Genomic DNA, 22,393 nt, shown 5'->3' with positions numbered 1-22,393 from the left:
AATCCTGCTGCACACAACGCATCCACTTATAACCACAACAATAATATGAATTGTTGAATTAATACTGCAATGCAGATCTGACGGATGGTATCAGATGAAGATTTGTCGGTTGAATTGAGAGGGTCAGATACTGTAAATACAAAATAAACTTTGTATTTGCTGCTTTGCCGCTTATTAAAATCAAGAGATTTGTTTGGAAAAAAGTTAAGCGACAGATGGCGGATATTTAATTTCTAACAGATGTACAAGAAAACATATTGCAGGCTGTTGAGGATCAATAAAATCCACTTTAATTAGTTAAGTGCTTTGCACTTTTAATTGCGTTCTCCTCTCCAACTCCGCTTTAAAGGCTTTCTATTGAGTGCTTCTTTTTTTTTTTATTTATCCAGGGAAAGCTCAAATGAGTTACACTTATGCTTTTTTTCCCCCCCAGAGCTTTCAACCACATCTCATGGTCTTCCACAGTGGTTGGAGTTCACCTGTTATCATGTGACTGAAGTTAGTTTCACATGTGAACCCAATCTGCTGAGGAAGATGCAGTCGAAAGGTCCTAAAAAAAGCATTCAAATACAGAAGTTTAGTTTTTCCCCTTCTGAACTGAAGTAGTATGGAGTTACTTTTGTGTCTCTATTATGCAAGCAAACAGAATATGTTTGAGAGCAAAATTATCGACATGCAATAAAAAAATGCTCTATCGCAAGTGAAATTAATTTGAGATTAAAAAGGTATTATTGCAAATCTAAAAATGTTGTTTGCTAATCCACAAGTTTTTCTTGCTGTTGAGCTGAATCTTGTGGGCGGGACCTACGGTGAAAGATGTAAGACACAATCGGAGTGACAGCTTGGCAACATCCACTGTTGGTAGGCCTAAAGAGAGGGAGTTTTGAAGTCCAGGGAGAAGACAGAGCAGGAACAGAGAAGACAGAAAAATTGTTGTTACATGCCCAGGCTGCCTATAAACCGGCATGACGTTGTGTACGTACTGTAGCTACTATTATTTGTGTCCAATGATCTAATGTTCTTTTATGTTATATTTGTGATGTGCTGTGCATTCACTAACAGTGGATGTTGCCAAGCTGTCACTCCAATCGAGACTGGCCAATAGAGACGTGTCTTACATCTTTCAGCGTAGGTCCCGCCCACCAGATTCAGCTCAACAGCAAATAAAGCTTTTGGATTAGCAAACAAAACTTTTGGATTTGCAAACAAAACTTTTGGATTTGGAAACAAAACTTTTAGATACATAAACAAAACTTAGATTTGCAAACAAAACTTTGATTCATAAACAAAACTTTTGGATTCACGTTAATACATTTTTAATCACAATTTTATTTTACTTGCAATAAACCATTTTTTGATTGCAGGTGTTGTTAGTTTTCCTCTTTAATCTGTTCTCTTTGACTGAATAATAAAGACACAAAAGTAACTCCATACAGTAAAAGTATACAGTAAATACTTTCCACCACCAGCTCTAACCTTCTCTAACCTTCAGGCCTCCACCTAACGATCAGATTTTTGTGTTTCATCAGTTGCGCTGTCAAAACAGGCCTCGTAGTGCACACAGCCTACAATCTAGGACAGGTTATTATTTCATATGAAGCGGAGCAGAGAGACGAGCGAGGCCCAGAGCTTGCTTGTGAAATATGAGTGGAATCCAGGCTGGCAGGAGAAATGAGGGTTATCACCGGGTGACGGCGAGCAATGCGCTTGTGTCCTGGGCGCGCTTTGATCCTACACTCTGCGGAGAACCTGCATCCCACTCAGCAGGCACGATAGGAAGGCATACCGTATTCCACAAATGAGCTCCAGTTTTGGCAGGGGAGTGACAGGCCACAGGCGCTGTGAGGATCTGGGAACACAGAGGTCCAGGCTCCGGCGGGGCTCTGACAGCCTGCAGCCAAACCTGAAGATGCTCCTTTAAAGCTACTTCCCCCGCCTCGCACTCGGTGCCAACAGTCGGCCTGGTCCATTCAAGCATGTGGTGCGAAGCTGGCTTCAAAGGCTGGTGTGTGTTCCACAACAATTTCTCAGACCAAGAAGGTCAAGAGAGGCTCATCCAGACTGCACGGCTGATCTCGTTCCACTCTTTTGTTCCTCGCCACCTCTTTGTCTTTTTCTGTCTCTCCGACTGACTTTCTTTTAATTTGTTATCTCTCCCGCCGTGTCCCCTTTCTCATCCTGCCCCCCTTTTGTCTCTCCCTCAGCCAGCCCCATTTGTATTCATCCCTTACATAATGGAGAAATCAGATTGTGGTACTTAGCAAGGATGTAATCAAAGTACTGTGCCTGAAATTTAATTCAGGTAAAGTTGCAGTTAAGTAGAGGATAAATTATAAAGCTCTGTATCCATTAAATGTGCGGAGAATAAGGTGCCAGCTTGAGAATTATGACTGATGCAGTGCTGGAATAGGATAAGCTGTTCGTTTTTCTCCTGTACCACCACAGATAAATCAGAGGGAAAAACGTTGGGCTCGCCTGCCAGTGCTCATATTAATGGGCCTTTTGCATTAAGTTTATGACATCTGAGTGCACTGATAAAATACATGTGCATCTTAAAGGGCAAATGACACATAATCCTTAAAGAGTAATGTGCGCTGACCATTTTTCTCTTCCTCCACGTGCCTCTTTTCAGTTCACACCAGAGGGGAGATATATATTGATCAGGTGCAGCAAGGTCCTCAGAAGGACGTGGTCGTCCCTGCAGATCGTGAGGCGCGCTGTGACTCTCAGACCAATCGTTTTAGTTGTCACACCCTCAACTGATTTATTTCTGGGTTGTAGACGCTTCTGCAAGTACTTATGAATCTTTAAAAAGGCAAAAACGACATGGTCACAGTTGCAGAAGTCTCACCTCGTGCCAAATCTTTACATAACTTAAAGCTGAGGTGTGCAACTTTGGAAATAACAGCAAGAGTAAAGAAAGCACACAGCCTGACTGCTGCTGGAGGATGAGTCCATTGCGTTGTCATCACTAACCGTGTCCAATAGGGCTGTGTATTGGCAAGAATCTGGCGATAAGATACGTGTCATTATACAGGGGTTACAATTCAATATATCGCGATATTTCGCGATACTGTAATCAAGGCGATATATTAAGATTTTTTAAAATCTTATTTTAGGAAAACTGCCATAGTGTAAAGACAAAGATCCATTGTATTCATCATATTACAGAAACCTTCATTCTCTACGGCTGAGGATGGATTACAACACTGCCATCTAGTGGTCGGGGGTTGAAACACAACATAAAATGAGCCACTGTCTGCCATTAAAAATCGTGTTTTTGAGAATCAAAACAGTATCACAAAACATAATATTGCGATACTTAAGTATATATTTTTACATCCTTAGTATCCAAGTACCTCAATGAGTGCACGCAGGTAGGTAGGCCGTCCAATTATTTCATGCGGGCTGAATGAAATAATTGGACGGGCTTATTACAGTCCTGCGACAACCACTGATACCAGATTTTTTTTCTTTTTGTGACAGGATGTAGGGCTGAACGATTTAGAAAAAATATGTAATTGCAATTGAGATACGATTTAAGATACTAGGGTATAATCATTTTTACATCATTTTTTTCATTTTCATTGAAAAACATTAAAATTGTGATTGCGTGATTTTTGCATGGATCTGTACCAAAGAAAGATGTTTTCTTAAGTCTGTAGACAATGATGTGTAGGCCAGGACATTGCGATTTAGACAATATTTCAAATAATTATACAGCCCTACCTGGATGCACAGAGAATTTCAAAAACATATAAAAAAAATGCTTCTAAAATAAGTTGCCTACCATAGCTTTAAGAGAGTTTCCTCATGCAAATGACACATCACAGGGGATATATAAAAAAAACATGGGCCAATAAATTATGCATAATAAATTCAGCAAATTTACAAGAATTCCCCTCTCGGAAGTATTTGTGTGAAATACTAAAGCAACAAACTCAGCATCGATATGGACAAATCATTGTTGAGATGAACATATCAGAGGAAATGCATAATTTATACTCTACAAAAAGTAAGAAAAGAATAACAAAAATAAGTACCAGTTAGTACAAGAATATAACCACTAACTTTGTTGCATCCTTATGGCGCAAAAATACAGCATAGAGGTGAGATTTCAGATCCAAATTCCAATACAACTTCACCTGTTCAACCAAATTTCAGTGTTTTTGCTTAAAACCTTTATTGCAACAAGTGAATTTACATTGAAAACACGTGAAATAATCTCACCCGATTTTAAAATAGAGTAATTTCTTCAGGTAATTTAACATGCCCTGTGCATATTTCATTTATCTATCGCTATGGACCCTCCTGTGAGTCTGAAATAAAGTTTGAATTGAATTTACATAGAGGCCAATATGAAACTGAGTGTCATCACACCGCAGTGATCATGCAGGAAACTGCATAAATCACAGTGAAGAGCATCTGATGAATTATATTTCTGTTTGCCTCTCCGGCCCCTGTGGTACTGAATGCAAAATGCCTGGCGGTAACGCTGCTATATGCACGGGGAGAGAATGACTCATCTACCTGTTGTTCATGTCTCTGGGCATCGTCTCTTCACTTTCCATTAGAAAATAAACTCGATTATAAATTCATTTAATTTCATTATCCACAGCCGGGAACATTGCTGTCTGAGATTTTGATTGGAAAGACATAATTAGAGTCAATGGACTACCACTGGTTGAGCTTCTCTTCACCGTAATGAATGAGGAAAGATTCACAGCAGAGGTAAGAGACGACTACAGCGAAGACCCAGGGCGGCGACTCCGTTGCCAAAGTGTGATTCATTCAACTGATTTTTAAATTCATGTGAGCCAGCTCTATCATCATTTGCAAAAATGCCTGAAGAAAATGAAAGATAGTGGAGATGCCAAGAGAGATATTTGCACTGAGTGAATGTCGGTGCCTCAAAGCCATCAGTGGTGCTGTGATAGTGATCATAAGGGAGGGTTGCAGTAGCCAGCGTTAACTTCAAACATGGATTAAACCAGGAGTTTGAGCCACGCTAGTGGCGTCAATATAAGGATGGTTGGTCCACTACTATGGTCCAGACTGAAATATCTTGACTTACATATCCAACTATTGGATGGATTGCCATGCATTTTTGTACATATATTCTTGGTCTCCAGAGGATGAAGCACCTGACTTTGCAGCTCCACCTGCAGGTAAAAGTTTTCATGTATCTAGTGAAATATCTCAACATCTATTAGATGGATCGGCACAATAAATTGGTAGAAACATTCATGTTTCCCTCAAGATGAGTTGCCACCATTAAGTAAAAAATTAAATCCGTCGAATTCTTTGGTTTAGTGCTAATTAGCAAATAATAGCATGCTAATAGGGCTGGGCTATATGATGATATATATCCTCAAAATTATATCAATTCTATATCGTTTCTATCTATATTTCTATTCTATAGGCCTATATTTATTTCTTTTTTCTCTATAATTTCACTTTAAACTGTTATGTTCATTTTGCACTCAATTTTTAAAATGAGTAAATACTCTTAGTACTTTTCATTTGTAAACTCTTTAATTCACACAGGAGTATACAAAAAACAGGCTTTACCATGTGGCACACAGACTTTGATTAGAAATTTGAGATATGTCGAAAACAAATGTAATCTGGGAGAAAATACGTTCCCTCAAAATGTAATTGACGATGCAGTTTTGTAATACAAACGGAATTTTTTAGCCAAATTCACACCAGAGCAGCGATGAAGTGCGGCCTGCGGCAAGCTGCCATGCAATGTTTATGAAAAGCTGCAGCGGCTGCTCCCGAGCTCAGCGAGCTGCGGGTGTGTGATTCTGTGGCGAAGTGTAAGTTGGGGATAGTTTAGTAATAAGTGCGGCCAGAAAAGTACCCGCAGCCAGTCAGTAAACAGATACTGCGACTCCTGTGACATGTTGACGTACAGTATGTTACAAAGAATTTCTTCCCACCTGAAACATGAACACGCCTCCCGGCCGCAGAAAAATTTAATTATTGCTGCGAGTCACACTTCGCCCTACGGCCTGGTGTGAATTCAGCGTTAACGTTAAGAGACCAAGCTATAAAAAATGTTTTGTTTTTCTTTTATTCAAATGTAATTGTTCTATTTAGATAGATAGTTCTATCTCTGGGCTTTTGTCAGTGAGTGTCTTTAAATGTGATGTAATTATTTCTAATGTATTTTAGGTAAACTATGATTCATTCTAATCTCAGTTGGTGCAACCCATCCCTAATGTGACTGGGAATTAAAATGCCCATTGATCCCAGCCAGTTACAAGTGCTGCTACTATTCCAGTAGGATGTACACGGCTCACATGTGGCAACCATGACACTGTGACCGCAGTAAAATGAGGACACGCCACCACTTGTGGTCATAAAATCCGCCTACGGGTACAGGATTTGGAGGATACATGAGCCGCAGACAACACCAGTCACAGTGGCTTCGCCTTTTCGCCGCCCTCTTGTCTCTTCGGGTCAACCAAAGTGGCAGTTCAACTAACTCGGCCGAGGCCGTACGCAAACTGACGCTCCGTAAGGACTCGACTTCACGCTACGGGCTGACCACAACAGCTGCAGACAAAGCCTCAGTGTTTACACAGAGTTCACGTCTGAGGGCTAGGGAAGAGGAGGAGGCAGCAGGAAGGAGGAGGAGGAGGAGGGCAAGAGATGTGGGTCTCAGCTTCCACTGCTAGAGGCAGAAAAATGACCACGGGAAATGGGACCATAATGGGGCCCACAGGAATTCAAGTCTCAGGCCTTGAAAACATGGAGCGGCCATTCTGCACGTCCTAGGAGAGGATTCAGACACAGTTTATGTAACAAAGGAGAAGCTGTGTGACACCTGGGGGAAGCAGAGGAAGAAAAAGGGAGGTGGGTTGATGTGAAGGATAAATTGCTCCTGTACATGGTGCTTGTTCTTTCAACAATGGGATGGGATGTACTGGGCTGTGTGTAGCTCAGACACAAGGTGGCGATTCAAAAGAACAATGTGTTTTGTGTGTAAGGAAGCAGAGGGACTCTTCCCTGGAAGACTGGCAACCTAAAGTATCACGCGGAGACTTGCAGTGACAAGGAGACTACAAGTTTGGGCCGGGCAAGCTGCCACCGAAGCTCTCAGTGTCATAAAGGATAAATCATGACACTAAGCATCGCTGTGGCACTCTCCATCTGATGCAGCACTACCGAGCTCGGCAAACATGAAATGTCACTTTTTAACTTCAGCAGTTTCTGTCAACGTCGTTCACGATGGATGTCATCAAAGGTGCATTAAAAGCGCAGCGGTAATGCACGGTGCCAGCGTGTTTAAGGTGTTAATGCTAGTTAGCATGTTGCAACACCGTGTAAAAAAAGGCCGCCCTTGGCTCAAGGGCGAAGGGGGCTCTCATCACCACGCTGAAGTGAAATGAATCAGCAATGTTGTTCCTGTTCGTTGTCTGAGCTAATTAAATACTAATGAGGGATGTCAAATTTCATTTTCTAAACCCAGGCGTCTACTGGAAGTGGAAGTGGAATGAATGACTGTGGACTGGTTGCTCAATTATTTCCACAGCCACAGGCCTTTCAATTCATTTCAGCCATGTGGGGTTTAGACCATAGACTGTCTATATAAGAAGTGGACATAGGCCCACACTAAAAGACTGTGCAAGTCTTAACAGATGTTGAAAATGTGAGAGACTCCACACATAATGACATGTTAGGGTAAATTGAACAGTTTTGTTCCTATAGTGTGTGAAGAGGTAGCCACGCCCTAAAGCATAGCCTGCTTTATGGTCTTTTTGACTCTAAATATGACCATAATTTACTAAATGAACATCATGCTGTATTGAAGAAGACTTGAAACTAGCGATTGAGACCATAAACTCATGTTTACAATTTTTACTGAGGTAATAAATCAAGTGAGAAGTATTTTCTCAGAGACTTCTATACAATCAGACTTCTTTTTGCAACCAGAGGAGTCGCCCCCTGCTGGCTGTTAGAAAGAATGCAAGTTTAAGGCACTTCTACACTGGCTTCACTTTTCAGAACCGGATGTTGCCGCCTGGTTTAGACTGAGAAAAAAACACCTGCACAATGTAATTATATTGCTGTGCAATAAACACTGCTTCACCTGAAATGCTCAGCTTTTGTTGTGACACGCTGTTTGTGTTCTGGTCATCCTAATAAACTGAGGCCATAGCATATTGTTTTCTATTTTCTTCAGTGCTGTAGATTATGTGTTGTAATCAATCACTTTCTCACAGGGAGTGGACTATTTTCTACATGTATTCCTGCACCGCTTTAATACGACATCATTGATTATTATATTATTCATCCAGCAAATTAGGTGTAACACTGCTGTAATGATCGTACCAGTAGAGGATATTTGTCTCTAGTTTTCCATCTGTGTAGGATGTAAAATGAGCAGTGACATCCCGCAGTAGACAGAAGCACAACCGGAGAGTGAAGCTTTAATTAAAAGCTATATGCCATTTCCTGAAAAACAATCCCTCTTGATACATGGTAGGTAGGAAGGAAGGAACACCCGCACTGAAAAATGATTACAAGAGTGCGAGACATGCAAATGACAACGGGGTCTCCTCCTCAGTTTGTCAAAACATGACAAAGTGTGTGACATTCCTTATGCACGTGTGTGAATGGGTGGGGCTGTAATTGATAGACTGGAGCACATTCACATCATATTCTCTGTTCCTTATTTAAATCAGATCCCTCACAGGGAGACGCTGATGAATACAATCACACAGTCCGACTTTTAACTTTCAATTGTGGAGATGGGTGAGCCTGAATTGAAAGACGTTCTGCTGAGCTTTGATCCTTAAGTGTCCCCTGCAATCCTGCTGATGCGGCACATTTAGAACTCATGGTATGTTAGCGGCACACTAGCCTTCCACTGGGAACATTTAAAGCAGCCCCACCGCCTCATATTGCTCCGTACCACATCTCCATGCCCGGGGGCTATCAGCAGCACACTGGCTCTGACAGCCCAGCACTAGACCTGGTGAAGCTACAGGACGACTGCACAATATCCGCCCGTCTTTGCACAAGCCTAGGAATGGATTACCCACTATGCATTATGATGACTCTTCTAGGTTCATAAAAATCCTCCCATTCTTATTAGAAATTACCATCTGAGGTGCTTTTTGCAGTGTCCCAGTAAGCATTTATTAGATGAAAAGACAACTGGGAGTAAAACAGGGCTAAATGTGACTGAAAAATGTAATCTTTTTAGACGTCTGGCGTCACATAAAACTGATATTTCAAAAGCTTTTAAAAGAGTATATTTAAATTAGGGCTGTCAATTGATTAAAATATTTAATCGCGATAAATCACATAATTGTCCATGATCAATCGTGATTAATCGCAAATTAATCACCCATTTTTTATCTATTCGAAATGTACCTTAAAGGCAGATTTGTCAAGTATTTAATGCTCTTATCAACATGGAAGTGGGCAAATATGCCACTTTATGCAAATGTATGTATATATTTATTATTGGAAATCAATTAACAACACAAAACAATGACAAATATTGTCCAGAAACCCTGACAGGTACTGCAGTTAGTATAAAAAATATGCTCAAATCATAACATGGCAAACTGCAGTCCAACAGGCAACAACAGCTGTCAGTGTGTCAGTGTGCTGACTTGACTATGACTTGCCCCAAACTGCATGTGATTATCATAAAGACGGCATGTCTGTAAAGGGGAGACTCGTGGGTACCCACAGAACCCATTTTCATTCACATATCTTGAGGTCAGAGGTCACGGGACCCCTTTGAAAATGGCCAGGTCAGTTTTTCCTCGCCAAAATTTAGCGCAAGTTTGGAGCAATATTTAACCTCCTTGGTGGCAAGCTAGTATAACATGAATTCCTTAAGTTTTCTAGTTTTATGTGATGTCAGTATCTTCACTCTAGCTTTAAAACTGAGCCTGCTACAACCTAAAAAGTTACGTTAATGCGTTAAAGAAATTAGTGGCGTTAAAAGGAATTTGCACTAATGCGTTATTATAGCGTTAACTTTGACAGCCCTAATTTAAATGAAATCAAATTTGAAAAATAATATAAAAAATAAAATCCAGTTGTAATTTAGTAGTCTCGACGTTTCTTTTGACCTATAAAACCACCACCAAGTTTTCTCTCTCGGACTCCCTTAATGCTTCTCCAGTTGCACTGGTTAGAACACGTTTAGCTTGAAATCACTGACCTTTTTGTTAACTGCAATTTAATGGGGTGATTAGGTCTACTTCGCTCTATTTTCAAAGTATACATCCATCTTCCTAAAGGTGTTGACACTGCAATAACCCTGCCTCTCAGCAGGCTCCTCACAATGCACGCTTGCTTACCGGTGAAACGCCAAACAAGCACACCCTTGACATTTTCGCGCACCACCTCATGAAATCCATAAATTGTGTGTATTTATGACTGGCCTTCCCGGCGCTTCATAATGAGAGTTGTGAAAGGTTTGCCTGGCAACACTTTGACCCGCTGACCGGAGGAAAACATACAGTAGGTTCTAGTTATTCTGGGGATGATGTCACGCTGATGTCTTCACTGGGATTGGTTCTTTCCGTGTGCGTTGGCCTTATGTAAGTCTCTATGAAAATGTCACTCCAAAAACATAAAACCTTGACAGTACAAGGACATATCTGTTCCTGTATGTTTTATTCCTGAGGCAGACATAGCCAGCGGTGCAGTCCTCGCCAGAAGAGTGACAGCATGTGTTTGTTCAAACACTTAAAGCTTCATGAATCAATAGTTTCTATATTAACAATTGATTGAAAGTCTAAAACAAAATTACCTATTTTGTTTACAGTATGAGGACTTGCTGGGTGTTAAAGGGATAGTCTCCAGCTTGGAGAAACAGACAGGAGTTACCACACGGAAGCAAAGTACTGCTGTGGACAGGACCGACAGCAAAACGTATTTTAGCCACCTAAAATAAATAATATCAATTTAAGTGTACGCTATATTTAGAATATTTCAACTGGTTTATCTTGCCGTCAAAGCAACCAGACTCCATTGAGAAAAACTGTAATTTTACCTTGCAGAACACAGAGGTTGCTGGTCTAAAGCTGCCTCAATCGGTTAGTTAGTTTGTATTATTGTGTCACTTTGCTTAGTTTGGATTCACCAAAGTCACATAATAGCACAGACAAACCAGCCGACCAAGGCAGCGGTAGACCAGCAACCCCTGTCTTCTGCCAGGTCAAATTACTGTTTTTTTTCAATGGAGTCTGGTGGCTTTGGCGAGAGCATAGATGGATACAACGGCTTCAGTTCCCCCACCGGAAATGGCTGTCTGAATGCAAGATAAAGTGGTGAAAATATTCAAAATAACATACACTGATACTAACAAACTGATACTATTTTTTTTTTAGGTGAGCCATAAGAGGTTTTGCTGCTTCCCTCGTCCATAGCGGTAAATCGCTTTCCTTCTCTGCGGTAACTCCGGTCTGCTTCACTGGTGGCGTGCCGACCGTCATCTACTGTAGGTAACACAGTGATAAGTACATCATACAACCCCACTTCAAAAACACCCAAACTATCCCTCTTATGTGTATTCAGACTGAACATGAGGCTGATTTGAGAGGCGTCTCGACTGCCTGCAAAGTCAATAGAGACATGCAAACAGACACTGTAGGCGGCACGACTTGGAAATGTTAGGAATGCAATTTGGGTTTAAAAAAAAAACAAGTTTTCCTGAGGCTGTTTGACAAGAGACAAGAGGTAAAAAAAAGAGAGGGGTCTGGAGGGAAATAAGAAAAAGAAGAAATAAGAACACACACCGGCTCCAGTTAATGTCTGCACAGTCAGTTCGTTCGCTATTTGTGGTGAACAATTTGGCAGTCCGGCGGACAAATTCGCCCAAATAAACCGAGGCGAAATGTCACCCGAAAAGGGACCTCACGCCAGCTCTCAGACCTCGGCAGAGTAATAAGCAATCAGACACCTAAGAGACAGAATCCTATACTGTTGCATATTGGCCAGTCACCTCGCTGCATTGTGGCCAGTCACCTTTCTGACACACAGTTCAGTGGTTTGCCTCGGCAGACGGGGAGGCTCTGTAATGTTTCATAATCAAGCCGATCCATCCAAGCGTGGAGAGCAGCTGGACTGAGCTGATATTAGTATGCCCCTGGTGTGGCTTGGTGACAGAAGCTGGAGCCCCCCCTCCCTACCCCCCACCCTTCTCTCTCTCATTGCACGGTGTCAGATGGAGAATTTTATGTGACAGAGGGGGGGAATGAAATGTGCTGGCGCTCTCCAGCAAACTTAGATTGGCTTTGTGGCTTTTTACTGTTTCGAGATAACGGACGGTCAAAGTGCACATCAGTCTAAGCCGGGGAATACTCGCTCAGACAGCTTGTTTGCAGATGCAAATGTGATCTGATTTGTGCGAAGCCGATCACCACAGGTTGACTGTAAAAGATGGACAGATATCTCAAATAGAAAAATGTTCGGATTTTAAATCTAGTCCCCGACAGTGAGTTCGGGAAGGCGGGTTGGCTGCTGGTGTGGAGCCGTGCTGTAATCTGACAGACTGTGATGGAATCAGGTTTGGCATTTGGATTGCTGTACCTGGAACAGCTTCCTCTCCTCTCCACCCGTGACAGATGCTGCAATTAGTGGTAGTGACGACTGCCAACTGCTGACACGGCTTTGTATCAGCCACCCATCTCCGCTCCGTTTGTACCTGAATCATTAGCTTATCTCGGTACCTGGTATCCAACAGGGAGCAGCCAATCACAGAGGCATCTCGGGGCTCAGACAGCCGTTCACACCCGCTGGGTAACGGCTCGACACTGGTCGATATTTTAAGACTGGACTCTTTATCCGAGGATGGTACTCTTCTTCTAGTTACAGACTCTACCACAGCCATGGGAAATACTTATCTCCCGTTGGCTGGCAGGTGTCCTTTAAAACTGTCTAACAGGACTCCTCAAACAAAGATCAGGGCAACAGTTTAACCACCATTCTAAGTCAATTTGCAATGTATTAAACTGGAGCTAACCACAGTGACAGCTTCTGCTGTTCTCATACACCGTTAGTAAGTAAAACCTATGAAAAGTAGTGCACTGTACTGTAATTTGTATATATCAGAGGAAATCAATTCGTATCTAATCCACGTAATTGTGAAGCAGGAAGTATAAAGAGCGACAAACACAGCGTAGGTAGGAGATCAGCGGATGGGTGGGTGCAAAAACACCGGATTTTCGCCTAGGAGACCGGTATTAGTACCCGGTGTGAAATCAGAAGTCGACGTTAATTTATTTGTCACGTAACTTCCGTACTTAAGTTATGGCCCTTTCCGGAGTTATTTTAACGCAAACCACATTTTTTTCCTAAAGCTTACTAAGTAGTTTTGTTGCCTAAACCTATCCAAGAGGGTATTTTCCTAAACCTATGTAGTTTTGTTGCCTAAACTTAAGTTGTTTTTGATTTTCTAAACCTAACCAAATCAATATTTTCCCAAGTAGTTTTGTTGCCTAAACCTAACCAAGTTGATATTTTCTTAAACCAACTAAGTAGTTTTGTTGCCTAAACCTAACTAAGTTGATCTTTTCCTAAACCTAAGTAAGTAGTTTTGTTGCATAAACCAAACCAATTCAATGTTTTCCTAAACCTAACTAAGTAGTTTTGTTGCCTAAACCTAACTTAGTTGATCTTTTCCTAAACATAACTAAGTATTTTTGTTGCTTACTGTAAACCTAACTAAGTTGTTTCTTGTGAAGACAGAAGTTTATTTTTTTTACATGTCGCTGGACATTTGTAGGAAAACACACAAAAAATGTGGAATAACTTCCGTAAGATATCATATGAACCGCTGTATGAGGATATGTTGCATCAGTCTACTCTCACTGTTGAAATAGACCCATGTTAACCCGACCTGTGAGGTGCAATAATAGACTCTGAGGTGTCCTAATACAGAAAATAACAGACTTGCTGTGTGGCACTCTTTGCCTCCTCTTGTCATGAATTATTGGTTACAAAACTTCCACAATAATAAATAGTTGTAATTTTATCTGTCGACAGGATTCAGTAGTGGCTCGTAATAAAGTCAAAGTGGTAAAAAGGCAAGATAATAATAATAATCGTTGTTTTCAGATGATTTTTGTTTTCAAATGTCATCCTGTGAATGTTTTATTACGGACCCTAACTTTTACTTAAAAGGTTTTTATTTGGAGCAGTTCTGTTGACAATGAAAAAGCCCACAATGACTGCTATTGTGTGCTTTTACACGCCTTTTTCAGCCTGCCACCAGTGATTTTCAGGAGACGTCAGTGTCTGAGACGGAGAAGAAAGTAAAAGCAAATGAAGACCAATGACCATAACACCCTTTTACGAAAGAATCTTGTTGTTGTCCCAAATGGATTGTGGTTGAATTTGCATATAAATCTACTGCGAGAAAATATCCAGCCAAGGACATGACACTTTAAGGAGCAATGCACTTGCCTTTTTAAAAGTTGTTTTAAAGTTACCTCAGGGAAAAACATTTCAATTTGCATGTCAAATTTGATTAGATTAAGAGCTAAAATACATCTAAAATACTTCAAAGTTCAAAGAAAATCAAAGCTTCTTTTCTAACGTCATGCTGAAACAATGCTGCTTAAGCTTTGGGGACTAATTCCCACAACACCAAGGCTTATTTATCCTTTACAACTGTGTCCTCATAAACTTGCAGATTCATTCACACAACCAAATGTTAATTACTATATTTAGAAATCTGCGTCAGATTTTACAAATGAAACCAAAAATACATTTTCTAGAATTTACACACCCTAACTTCACGACATGGTGTAACAATTTAATCGTACTTTATTGTCGTGAATGTTCTGGTAAATGTACAGGAAAACTCGACAGCCTGGATTTAAGGAACAAACTGACTATTGTGTCTCACAGAGCTCACTTTCAAGAAGGTACACTGAATCTGAACTCATTCCAAGAGCTGGGGTAAAAAAAACCACAGGACCAAAATGGCCCTACAGTGGAAAACCTTTTTTTTCCCACCTCTCTTCTTGTGCATCCATTAATAGTGAATTCATTGCTTGCCAAGTCTGGGCCTGAACCCCAGATAGATAACAGGTAACGTTATACACCTTGACATTTCCTCGGTAAAACGTAATCTCTGGAATTTAAGCTACATTTCTTCAAACACACAGTGCCTGTTTTTCCTCCTCTTTTGTATTGATTTAATACAGAGACAAGAGTGGTAAAGGCAGGAATAGAGGAGGGCGACACACCGTCATAGAAGCATGGCTCTCTGAAACATGTTTTCACCGTGTTAGGCGGGGATTTCTGATGGCAGATCGTAAATGGACTGCATTTACAGTGGCTTTCCACCTCATCTCTACATGATATTTGTTGGTGTTGTGTTAGTGAGAGAGGCTGAGTGATAGAGAAAGTACAGGGTCACTAGCTGAGTGAACATCATTGTCTGCCATGATGAGCTGTAGAAATGACAAGAGCTTGTCATTCACTCTTTTCTCAAGAAACCGCACACCAAAGACAGCCGAAGAACATCTTCTACGTGCGCCCTTGTAAATATCGAGAGTTGTATCAGTCAAAGCAAATGTTGCAGTGTTTTTTTTATCTTTTGCAAACTGTGAAGAAGTCCTGTTGGACTGATGCTTATCTCTTATTTCTGTAACCCAAAAGAACACGCGAATAGAAGAAATACAATTTCCACGAGTACAAAGAAAATGTCAAAGTCCTTGGAGGGAGAGAGAAAAGAAAGCTGCCGAGCTTGTGTGGACAGCATTAGTGCAACATCCATCCCTGGTGAGGGGGGGTGGACCGTGGAGGACCCCGGCTCTTTGTTAGGATGTGAAAGATGGACAATGCCACTACTGTGTGCTGAGAGCAGGAGCCATGCCGCTACTGGTTCCATAAGACTGCCAGAGCTTGTCACAATTATGCCTTTCTTTTGTTATAGACTTTCTCTTTCTATAACCTTCCCCTGCCTTTCTCTTTCGTCCTATTTCTCACCCCCCCTTCAGTCTCTTTAAATCTCAACGATCATTTATCCTTCATATCACGGACCGCTCCGACCTGACGTCCTGCAGTAATCCACTGGAGACATCTGCAAACATGCAATCATCCCACAGTAATTGACAATATTGTTTTTTACGTTGAGGAGTGAGACACTGTGCTTTAGGAGTTGGTGGTGTGATTTCAAATGTAAAACCGGACAAGTCATTCCTCTGCTAATGTGTTTGATCTCAGCAGAGCTCTACATCCGAGACATACAGTAGATTCAAGTCAGACTCACCTGAAAGATGGACATCTTGACTTGCAATTTGCTCATGAAGACTTGTGAATTTACTTGGACTTGGCTTAGAGGACTGGAGACTTAACTTGGACTTGTCTCGAGTTACTTGAAACTCAATTTGGACTTATTTCGAGACTTAACTTGGATGATATGACACTTCACTTGAAATTGTCCCTTATGACTCAAATGACTTGGGACTTGTCTTGGACTTGTCTCGAATTACTTGAGATCCGACTTGGACCTGGGACCTCTCCAATGACTAGAGACCTGACTTGGAACTACAAGTCTCCAATGACCTGAGACCTGACATGGACTTGTCTCAAATGACTTGACACTTGTGTCAAATAATGTGAGACTTGTCTTAAATTGGGATATTTGGCTTGGCATTGTCTCCAGACTTGACTTGGTCTCGAAAGACTTGAGACTTGACTTGGACCATGGATTTCTCCAATGACTAGAGACCTGATATTGACTTGTCTCAAATGACTTGACACTTGTCCCGCATAATGTGAGACTAGACTTGGAGACGTGACTTGTCTAAAATTGTGAGATTTGGCTTGGCTTTGTCTCAAGACTTGACTTGGACTCAAACAACCTCAGACGTGACTTGGACTTGTCTCGAATGACTTGACACCTCGTTGTGTACATGTAGCAGTCTGCCTGTGGATTTATTTACTTCACACACAGCCACAACTCTCTGCTAACAGCGTACAGTGTATAAAACGAGATGGTGCCGCTTGTGCTTTCAGATGCACTTGATGTGCTAATGAAAAAAGGAAACATAAAATGCTTCACATAAATGTAGATGCAGCCAGCTGTGGAATATGGCAGCCATTAACGTGGAGAGGGTCTTTTTTTATTGAACAATACCAGGACGACTGCTGAGGGGAGCGTGCGGCGGCTTCGGTTTTACTTCAAGAAAATTTTAGGAACAACCCTGGAGTCTCATATTCAGCACACTATAAAATGTGAATAGCTCTCCAAGAGAAGTAGCGTGGGAAGAAAGATGGATTTGAGAAGGGCATGTGAGTAGTATAGGACTGGTGCATTTGCGCGTGCATGTGAAATGCGCGTGCACGTGAGCGTGCGCGCGTGCGTGTGCACGCGCGCGCGTGCGTGTGTGTGTGTGGGGATACAGGTGAACCCTTGGTGACCCTGGTGTCCTTTTTGTAACCCTAGGGCTGATGTTAATTATTGGTAGTTGTCCAAAGGTGTTATCAGTTGCTCCACAACAAAAAAAAGAAGACCCCATCCTGTGGATCCTGCTTCAGTGAACAAAACACAGTTGTATCCCAATATGTGTGTTTATTACAGTATCATTAAAAGTTCAAACAAACCATGGTCCCTGTGACCAAATGTTTTTGTTTTTTGGTGTTTCCACAGAAGACCCATACTGTTGATCCTGAGTCAGATAAAAAAAAAAAAAGTCGGTTGTATCCAAGATGTTATCAGTTGCTCAGTAAACAAAAGAAGACCCCCTCCTGTGGATACTGGTTCAGTGAACAAAACACAGTTGTATACCTATATGTGAACTCCGTTGTATCCAAGAGGTGTCTTTTTTATTACAGTATCATTAAAAGTTCAAACAAAGCCTAGTGTGCTGTGGTCAAAATGTTTATGGCTTTTGATGCTGTGGTGGTTGGTACTGTTTGCAGGCTATAGCAGCATGGATCCTGTAACCATATGTTTGTTTGTGAGAGGGTGTATGGATTAGCGTTGTTCGTAGTCGATATTAACATGTATCCAGGACAAATGGTGTGAGAAGGGAAGTATGTCATCTCCTTCATGTCATCTCCTAAAATTCTTTATGAGATGTATCTGTGAGAGGGGGTGGGGTATGGGGTGGTATTGTTTGTAATAGATATCAGCATGTATCCAGGGACAAAGGGGGTGGATGTGAGCGGGATGGGGGTCATCTCTTGTATGCCATCTCCTAAAATTCTTTAGGAGATGTATCTGTGCTGTAATGATTTGTTAACATTTTAAATTGGTAGATGTGTGTTAGTACACCACTAATTTTGCTTGTAGTCATCTCCCAAAAAAAAAAAGCGGTGCAATGTCGGTAGAGTTACAATATAGTGGGTTTTTAAAAAAAAAAAAAAAATGTATGTAGTGTGAATGGGGCAACCTCAAGGCCTGTCAACCATGCGTATTCATGAGATGTCACTAGCTCCATCTTTTACCTACACTTTGTGTATATAGTCAGCATTCAGCTGAGGTCGTGTTTTCCAAACTTCACAACTTTTGAAGAGGACGCTTTTCCTAACGCCACTCTTGCATTTTGCACATTAGGTACAGTGTTCTTTTCTTTGGATGCTTCATTTTTGGCGTCTGTGAACATAGAGCTGATGTGACTTGCCAAAAAGCCCCAGTTTTGTCTCATCTGTCCAAAAGACATTCTCCAAGAAGCTTTGTGGCTTGTCAATATGCATTTTGGCATATTCCAGTCTCACTTTTTTATGATTTGGTGTCCTCCGGGGTTGTCTGCCATTAAGTCCACTTTGGCTCAAACAGGAGAAAATGGCTCATGGACTACTACTAAAACACTATGAATACTATAGAACTAACTAGCATTGTTAGAAAAATAATTATTAATGGGACAAATTTCTTGGGTATTTTAGCGTGCGATCAACTGCCTAAACACATCAGGCTGCTTGGAGATGGTCTTATAGCTTTTACCTTTAACATGCTTGTCTATAATTTTCTTTCTAATCTCCTGAGACAACTCTCTCCTTAGCTTTCTGTGGTCCATGTTCAGTGTGGTACACACCATGATACCAATGTTTAATGTGTCCCTATGGTCAAATTATTTTCAATCTTTTCTAGGGGTACCATCATTTTTGTCCAGGCCAGCTTCATTAGTTTGTTTTTTTAAATGATTCTGAACCAAAATTCAAAAACATTAGCTGATTTTCATTAGTTCATTTTCAATACATTTTTATTTATTATTACTTTTTTGTCAGTTTCAAGTTATTTCAGTGACCATTGTTTTTTTTTATTCTTTCTTTAACGGAAGGGTACCAACAATTTTGACTATGTGTGTAGATACACACACACACACACAAACACACACACATACAGTATATACATATGTCTATATCCACACCCGCTTACATATAGATATCCACTTAGACACAGCCAATGTTTAATGTGCCCCTATGGTCAAATTATTTTCAATCTTTTCTAGGGGTACCATCATTTTGTCCAGGCCAGCTTCATTAGTTTGTTTTTTTTAAATGATTCTGAACCAAAATTCAAAAACATTAGCTGATTTTCATTAGTTCATTTTCAATAAATTTTTATTATTACTTTTTGTCAGTTTCAAGTTATTTCAGTGACCATTGTTTTTTTTTTATTCTTTCTTTTAACGGAAGGGTACCAACAATTTTGACTATGTGTGTAGATACACACACACACACATATAGTATATACATATGTCTATATCCACACCCGCTTACATATAGATATCCACTTAGACACATTCGCTTACACAGTTATCTATTCTATTTTACAGACAAAAAAAAAAAAAGGACATATTTACATCCCTTTAGTTGACCTTTTTGTCGACATTATTTATTAATTAATTTTGTTTAACTCCAATCCTCACCCTGACTCAAAGTAGCCCACCCATGATCAAAAATGATATTCTGTTCTTTTATTTCTATTAACATCCCTCTCAAGAACCCACTGATGTTTCAAAAACATTTTGAAATGTTCAGTGTTTAACTGTTGTCTTTTTATAGCTTTAAATATAAATGCTTTCCCCATCGTAATGATGATGTTGTTCAGGTCTTTTCCTTTTTTTTTTTCATCACCCCTTAAATCACCAAACATTATAGATAAAGGACAACTATAGAAATTTGATTTGTAGACTGAGATCCACTTTTTTCAACGTTAATCCAAAATAATGCAACTTCCTTACAATACCAAAAATAAATGAATGTCTGACTCCTCTTCCTCCTCACACAATCTACATATGTCACCTTGTTGGATGCCCCATTTTAATTTTTTTTAGCATTCTCTTAGTAGGCAAGAATTTGTAGATTAGTTTTAGTTGTAAAATTCTAATGGAGACATCAAAAGAAGTTGTGTAAATACATGCATATACTTTCCTCCATGGGATACATTTGTCTAACAAATACCCCCATTTTTGACTGGATAGCTACTGGTGTAGCAGAAATGTGTTTAAGTTGCATGTATAACTGATATATTTTCTTGTTTATTTTTGTCTTATTCATCCATGTTGTGTCCTTAATGTAGGGGTAACATGCCACTTGTTTTGTACATAATAATAGCTTCCTTTTCCAGATCTGAGGTATAGCTGCACAGAGTTGATTAAATGTAAAAAGGTCACAAACATTACTGTATACTATTTTAAATTCATCATAAGTCTTGATTTCGCCCCCACTATTCAAGAGGTCATTTATAAATAATATTCCTTTTTTCAAACATTGATTCAATAAAGATACGGTGATCATTAATCAAAATATTTCTATTATACCACAACACTTGGCTCTGGATTTCATAACTTCACACTGGTTGATGATATTGGTATTGAAACCAAATGACTATGGCCTCGTCCAAAAAGCCGGATAAGTATGGAAATGACTTTCTCTTTAATATAGTGAACTGAAAAGCAGTTAACTGGAGGTAAGGATAGAGTTCTTTGTGGAACAGAGGATGAGCAGACCTCAATCATTTTGCTGAAAACCACTGCGGATTTAAGATACATTTTGGTATAAGGGATGCTTTTAGTGCAAAGTTGAGTGCCTTAAGGTTTAACAATTTAAGTCCACAGTGTTTGTAATCATTATACAGATAAGCTCTTTTAATTTTGTCAGGCTTCCAACCCCATATGAAATTGAACACATTTTGCTCATATTTTTTAAACAGCTCCTCTCCTGGGGTAGGTAATGACATGAGGATATAGATAAACTGAGGAATCACTAAGGAATTTATCACGGTTATTTTTTTTCCATATAAAGTTAAGTTAGTCATTCCCCAAACTTTTTAATTTTCTGTCTACTGTATGTAGCTTTCTATCAAAGTTTTCCTTCGTGATAAGGTCCATGTCTTTAGGGATATGTATACCAATGACATCTATTGGGCCATCTGACCATTTTAGTGGGCAGATTACTATAGATATTAAAATTTGTACCTTTCAGAGATCCAATTCGCAGCACAGTACATTTATCATAGTTAGGTTTTAGTCAGGAAATTACTGAGAAGTTATTCAACTCTTTAACTAATGCAGTAAAGGATGCAACATTTGGTTGATTTTGAAAGTTTACATCGTCCGCATACATTGATATTTTTGATTCCAAACTATTTATTCTCAAACCTTCTATGTTGTTATTCATTCTTACTTTTTGTGCTAAGATTTCTATAGCTATAATAAATAGATACGCAGACAGTGGACATCCTTCTTTCAATCTTCTATATTGCTTAATTGTTTCAGAAAAAAAACATTGTTTATTATTTTACACTTTGGATTACTATACATTACTTTTTATCCAACTAATTAAAGAGTCTCCAAAGTTAAAATAATCTAAACATTTATAAATAAAATCCAAACGTACTTTATCGAAAGCTTTCTCAAAGGCAGCAAAAAAAAAAAAAAAAAATGAAAGCAGAGGTTTTTGTTGAGTCATAATATTCAATTATTTCAATTATTTGTCTAATACTGTCACTGATAGATCGACACTGTAAGAAGCCACACTGATCTGGATGAATAATATTGGGCAGTACTAGTTTTAATCTGTTTGCAAGACATTTGGCTAATATTTTAGCATCGTTACATTGTAGTGTGATTGGCCTCCAATTCTTTAGAGTAGTGGGATCTTTATACCTTCCACCTGAATCTTGTTTCAATAATAGTGAGATTAAACCTTCCTGTTGAGTTTCTGTAAGTTGTTTTTTGCTATATGACCAGTTGAAGGTGTTCAGCAAAGGTGTTTTAACAGACTCATAGAAGGTTTGATAAAAGTTTACAGGTATGCCATCGGCTCCTGGACTTTTTACCTTTTTCAAAGGAGTTAATAGCTGGATGTAATTCCATCCAGCGTAATAAGCCCCTCACAAGATTTTTTTCTTTCTCTGTTAACTTTACGGTATTATCGTCTTGAGAATTGG

General features: G+C 39.9%; 1 long non-coding RNA gene across 1 annotated transcript in view; it reads right to left on the bottom strand.

Moving 5' to 3' along the window:
* Positions 1 to 14,135: 14,135 nt before the first annotated feature.
* Positions 14,136 to 22,393, bottom strand: part of LOC141758623 (uncharacterized) — a 95,969-nt gene continuing 87,711 nt past the window's right edge. The window contains exon 3 of the long non-coding RNA XR_012591906.1: positions 14,136 to 14,277. This is a non-coding gene — a long non-coding RNA (uncharacterized LOC141758623). The remainder of the gene's footprint in view (positions 14,278 to 22,393) is intronic.

The sequence above is a fragment of the Sebastes fasciatus genome, chromosome 20 (assembly GCF_043250625.1).
Source record: "Sebastes fasciatus isolate fSebFas1 chromosome 20, fSebFas1.pri, whole genome shotgun sequence".
NCBI classification, from domain to species: domain Eukaryota; kingdom Metazoa; phylum Chordata; class Actinopteri; order Perciformes; family Sebastidae; genus Sebastes; species Sebastes fasciatus.
This window is presented reverse-complemented; position numbering and strand designations above follow the sequence as displayed.